The sequence below is a fragment of the Lepus europaeus genome, chromosome X (genome assembly GCF_033115175.1).
Source record: "Lepus europaeus isolate LE1 chromosome X, mLepTim1.pri, whole genome shotgun sequence".
Classification (NCBI taxonomy): Eukaryota; Metazoa; Chordata; class Mammalia; order Lagomorpha; family Leporidae; genus Lepus; species Lepus europaeus.
In genome coordinates this window covers 79,224,209-79,230,732 of record NC_084850.1, presented here as the reverse complement: position 1 = coordinate 79,230,732, position 6,524 = coordinate 79,224,209, and the positions used below count along the sequence as shown (strand labels likewise).

The 6,524-nt window shown below is 37.4% G+C and overlaps 1 pseudogene; it reads left to right on the top strand.

The window, feature by feature from the left end:
• The first annotated feature begins 252 nt into the window (after positions 1-252).
• Positions 253-5,953, top strand: LOC133752697 (transmembrane protein 41A-like; annotated as a pseudogene).
• Positions 5,954-6,524: the final 571 nt, after the last annotated feature.

Here is a 6,524-nt window from a genome sequence, read left to right as displayed (position 1 = left end):
CTGTCTAAAAGTTATGTCATGTCTATGAAAATTGATTATTAAATAAGGCTTTAGCTGTCAATAGAATAATGAAAATAAACACAGAGAGACGTATAGAACAAATGAAAATTGCCACAATCTGCTGTTCTTTCTTAGTCTACCCTTTCTTCCTGGGTGGATATGTACAGGCCAATTGTGGGGAAGTAAAGTGAAATTATTTCATTGCATTAGAGTAGGTACATGCTTAATAAATATTTATGAAAGGGACAAAGGATGGAAAGATGGGAGGCAACCTGGAAAGAAGGACGAAAGGAAGGAACAAAAAAAGGTACGCAGGCACAAAATATTATCTCATTGATAACTAAAGATTTTCTGTTCTCATCAATTTTTTTGACATTGTGTAGATAGAGCAGGGTTTTCTGAACAAGATGCAAGCGTTCTTTTAACCTAGTGAAATATAAATAATCAATTTTATTTATTTTTAAAATTTCACTTTTTTATTCTTGTAATTCTTTGGGATTTAGTACACCAGTTCAGACCACTGATCCATCAAATCTGTCAATAATCTCACCAAATAGAGTTCCATGTATTCCTTATCAAGAAAGAGCATGGACCAAAAGTAACACAGGAACTGAAAGTTCATTTTAAAGCTTTAGCTTAACTGAACCATTAACAAAATAGAACACATTTAAAACTAGATGAGGGAATTCCTTTTTCACCTTAATGTTAATTAACAGGTGTTTTAAGAAAGAAGAATCTCTTAGTTATTTAAGGATATTATTTGAATGATAGCTTAGATTAAAAAAAAGTTGGTTGTTCAAATAATCCATGCCATTATATTTAGTGAAGTTTTTTCAATAATGAATTCCATTGGTTATTTGTCTTTTGGAAGAAAAAAACTATTGTTTTTTAATGAACCCTGATTTCTCTGTACTTTCCTTGTTATTTTCCTTGCCATTTTGAAATGCATAATGTTGTTTCTCCAAAAGCGATGCTTCAGATTAAATAGCCAGATGCTATTTTAATTGCTTACAACACATTAAATAGTTTCAGAAATTCTTTTTTAGATGATTGAGAACCAATCATTAAAAATGAATAAATATGATTTCTCATAACCTTTTCAGAGTCAAAAGTAATTTAGTAGTAATCCCTGCCCACAAGGAGTTTTTACTGCACATGTGTGTTTTGTCTCAGTGTTGTACATTCAGCTTGTAGAGACAAGAGAAATATTGCTTGTAATTTTTAAAAATGCAATTCTAGGTGCCAATTACTTCATTATTTTGTATACTGCTGTTTTGAATTTCCTTTGGCCATAAGTATTTCCTTCATTTTTATTAAGATTTATTGTATGATTTGAAAGGCAGAGTTACAGAAATAGAGGGAGAGACAGGGAGATTGTCTCTCTGCTGGTTCACTCCCCATATGTTTGTGACAGCTGGGATTCGGCTAGGCCAATACTAGGAGTCTGGAACTCCACCAGGTCTCCCACATAGGTAGCAGGAGTCCAAGTACATGGGCCATCTTGAACCGCTTTTCTCAAACACATTAGCAAGGAACTGGATAGAAAGTGGGGCAGCCAGGAGTCGAACCAACACTCAAAATGGGAAGCCTGTGTCACCCCTTCTTTAGTTTTAAACATATTCTTTGAGTTTATTGAATAAGTTTTTCCTCATGTACATCTTCCAATTTATAAACAATCATCCATTCCTTAAGAATGGGATACATCCTAAGAAATATATCATTAAGCAATTTCATTTTTATATAAATGTCATAGGATGTACTTACACAGAACTTGATGGTATGGGTCAGTCACTCCACATGGTCTCTTGATTCAACCAAAATACAGAATACTCACTAGAGGTATGAGACTGCTGGCATAATATGGAGTACTGGTTTACAGTAAACAGATATTTAAAAATAATAAGCAGCAATACATTCTAAAATAACAATAAAATGTAGTTAATAAGTACATAAACTAGTTATCATCATCGGCAAGTATTATATACTGCACCTGAATATGTGTGCTATACTTTTTTATGACTGGCAGAGCAGTAGGTTTGTTTACACCCTTATCACCACACATACTTGAGTAATGTTCTGTTCTACAATAATATCATAGCTATGAAGTCACTGGATGATAAGAATTTTTTGACTCCATTATAAGCTTATGGGACTACCATCATATGTGTGGTCTGAAACATTTTGTGGTACATGAATTGTATTAACTATCTTTCATTTTTACTAAAAATTCAGATAAAATTTTTGTACAGTAAAATTATCCCTTAAAAATATACAATTCAGAGGTTACTAGGATATTCACAAGTTTGTGAAATCCAGTACATTTTCATACCCTCAAAAAGAAACCTCGTATCCATTGGCTGTAATTCTCCATTTTCCCCTCTGGCAGTGCCTGACGATCATTATCTACCTTCTTTATCGATTTACCTATTCTATATATTTTATATAAATACAGGCATACAATGTGTGGCATCTTTCACTGTGAACTCCATTTTCAAGCTTCACCCATGTTGTACACCTTTTCCTTTTTTTAAAAAAATTGCCAGATAATATCCTATTGTATGGATATATCATATTTTGTTTTTGATGGATATTTGGGTTATTCACACTTTTTCACTATTGTGAATAATGCTGGTATGAATATTCATATACAATTTTTTGTTTGGAGAATTATCTACAGTCATAGTGGGAATGTCTAGGTCATATGGTAATTCCATGTTTAACTTTGAGAAACTGGCAAATTAATTTCCACAGTGGTTGAACCATTTTTTATTCCCCAAAATATTTCACTTTCTTGGCATCTTCATTAACATTTGTTATTGTCTTATTTGTTATAAGCACCCAGTGGGTTTGAAGCAGTATTGCATTATAGTTTTGATTTGCATTTTTCTGATGGTTAATGGTGCTGAATATATTTTCCTGTTCTTATTAGCCATTTGTATATCTTCTTTGTAGAAATGTCTATTCAAGTACTTCACTCATTTTTTAAAATTGTATATTTTGCTGTTGTGTGTTATGAGAGTTCTGAATATCATGGGCACTATTAGACACCTATCAAATAGATGATTTGCAAATACTTTCTCCCATTCTGTGTATTGTCTTTCTTTTTTAATATTTATTTATTTTATTTGAAAGGCAGAGTTACATAGGGAGATAGAAAGAGAGGAAGCTCTCTTCCATCCACTGGTGGACTCCCAAAATGGCTGCAATGGCCCAAGTTAGGGCAGAACCAAAGAAGCCAGGAGCCAGGAGTTTCTCCTGGATCTCCCACATGGGTGCATTAATAGGAAGCTGGATTGGAAGTGGAGCAGCTTGAACTTGAACCGGTGCCCATATGGGATTCCAGTGCTGCAGGCGGTGGCTTAACCCACTGTGCTACAGCACTGGCCCCAGTATAGATTTCTTGATGTCGGTCCTTTGGCACTAAAAATTTTTTTCATTTGATCAAGTCTAACATACCTATATTTTTCCTTTTAGTTACTTTTGCTTTGGGTGTCATAGCTCAGAACTGTTCCCTAATCCAGGATTAAGAAGATTTACATTGTGGTTTCTCCTAAAAGTTTTTGTTATAGTTAAAACTAAACAATTTTGTGTTCATTTTTGTGTATGTGAGATGGGGGTCCAATTTCATTTTGAAATTGAGATATGCAAATCCTTTTACTTAACTCTTTTTCAACATTTTTTGACTATTTGGTGTCACTTGCATTTCCACATATACTTTAGGATCATATCGTTAATTTATTTAACTGATGCATAATTCACACAACACAAAAAGAACTATTTAAAGATTACAACTAAGTAATCTTTATTACATTCATGCTGTTGTACAAGCACTTCCATCCAGTTCCAAAACCTTTTATCTATCCCAAGAAAAACCGTGTACTTGGAAGCAATGTATCCCCATAGAGTAATGACTTTATTTTTGTCTTTTTTATACAACTTTTATTGTTTTTCTATTATAAAAATGACATGTACTTAGAGAATGAAAATAAACAACTACTAAAACAAAGTATAAAACTTTATCTTAATTTTATAATAAAAGTCATTATTAGCATCTCAATCATTTTAAAATAAATTTCATTTACTTTTAAAAATGATTAACTTATAATTCTTGTACATTTTAATGAGCTACAATGTAATGTTTTAACACATGCATTCAGTTTAAACTGGTCAAATCAAGCAGTAAGAATTTCTATTTCCTTATCTTTTTTATAAAGATTTATTTATTTATTTGAAAGATAGAGTTACACAGAGAGAGAAGAAGAGGCAAAGAGAGAGGTCTTCCATCCACTGATTCACTCCCCAACTGGCAGCAACAGCCCAAGCTGTGCCAATCCAAAGTCAGGAGTCAGGAGCTTCTTCCAGGTCTCCCACGTGGGTGCAGGGGTCATCTTCCACTACTTTCCCAGGCCATAGCAGAGAGCTGGATCAGAAGTGGAGCAGCCGGGACTCAAACTGGTGCCCATAGAGGATGCCCGCATTGCAGGCCATGGCTTTGCCTGGTAAGCCACAGCACTGGTCCCTTCCTTATCTATGTTTGCGGTATACCAGCTCTTCTTTTCCAGTTATTTATGTAATATATAACACATGATTGTGAACTACAGTAGCACCACTGTGTGTGGTACACTAGAATCTATTACTTCGCTTTTTTAAAAATATTTGTTCCTTTTTTTAAAAATTTATTTAGTTGATAGAATTAGACAGTGAGAGAGAGAGACAGAGAGAAAGGTCTTCCTTCCGCTGGTTCACCCCCCTAAATGGCCACCATGGCTGGAGCTACCTTGATCCGAAGCCAGGAGCCAGGAGCCAGGTGCTTCTCCGGTTCTCCCATGCGGGTGCAGGGCCCAAGCACTTGGGTCATCCTCCACTGCCTTCCCGGGCCACAGCAGAGAGCTGGACTGGAAGAAGAGCAGCCGGGACTAGAACCCGGCGCCCATATGGGATGCCGGCGCTGCAGGTAGAGGTTTAGCCAAGTGAGCCACAGCGCCAGCCCCGAATCTATTACTTCTAACTGTGATTTCGTATCCTTCGTGGGTTGTCAGTTTCTGGAAAAAAAGGCAGATCTCTGTGGTTCCCCTCTGACCTGGCCGAACTGCGGGAGCTCTCTGAGGTCCTTCGAGAGTAACGGAAGGAGCACCAGGCCTACGTGTTCCTGCTCTTCTGCAGCGCCTACCTCTACAAACAGGCCTTTGCCATCCCTGGCTTCAGCTTCCTGAACGTTTTAGCTGGTGCCTTGTTTGGGCCATGGCTGGGGCTTTTGCTGTGCTGTGTGTTGACCTCAGTGGGCGCCACGTGTTGCTACCTGCTCTCCAGCGTTTTTGGCAAACAGCTGGTGGTCTCCTACTTTCCTGATAAAGTGGCCCTGCTGCAGAGGAAGGTGGAGGAGAACAGAAACAGCTTGTTTTTTTTTTTCTTACTGTTTTTGAGACTCTTCCCCATGACACCGAACTGGTTCTTGAACCTCTCTGCCCCGATTCTGAAAATCCCCATCGCGCAGTTCTTCCTCTCGGTTCTTATCGGCTTGATCCCGTACAATTTCATCTGTGTGCAGACAGGCTCCACCCTGTCAACCCTGACCTCCCTGGATGCACTTTTCTCCTGGGAAACAGCCTTTAAGCTGCTGGCCATTGCCTTGGTGGCCTTGGTTCCTGGAACCCTCATCAAAAGATTTAGCCAGAAACACCTGCAACTGAATGCAACAAGTCAGGCTAATCACATAAATAGTAGAAAAGTCACGTGATCCGGACTCTGTCTCCCTGGAACCTGGACTCTAAGGCTTGTTGGTAAGCTGGGTGTGGTCATCTAAAGCCCCTCATTGTGTTTTAAATTACCCTCAAAAGATAGTTTGGACGCTGTTCATCTGTGTGCAGTGGCTCAACAGAAAGGACAGAGTGTGCTGTGGACAGTGGACTGTATCAGGTTCTGAGAGCAGCCCTGGGTTAGCAGGATGCTGTGACATGGATGCACTCCTAGGAAAAAACATGAAAATTAGGGTTGACATTGAGTTTGTAGGTATCTTAGGGTAATATTATCATTTTAGCAATATTATGTCTTCTAATTCTTAAAGTAGGATGTCTTGTTTATTTGTGTCTTCACAATATAACCTTTGCATCTTTTGTTAAATTTGTTCTTAAGTATTTTTTCTTTTCTTAAACTGACATATAAAACTGTACATATATGTGGTGTGCTATGTAATCTTTTGATATATGTATACATTGGGGTCATGTTCAAATCTGGTAAATACATCTATCTCCTTAAAAAGTCATCAAAATCCCTTTTTTCTAACCTTTTTTTCCCAGAAAAGTATATGGTGCATTATCATTCTCTGTAGTCAACCTACTGTGCCATAAACACAAGAAGTCTGTATTCCTATTTAACTATAACAGTACCATTATGCAGGTTTCCCCATCCTTTCCTCCCCACTGCTCTCCTCAGCTTCTACTAACCACAGGACTACTCTGAACATCTATGAGATCAACTTTTTTACACAGCACACATAAGTGAGGACAGGTGGTACTTGTCTATTA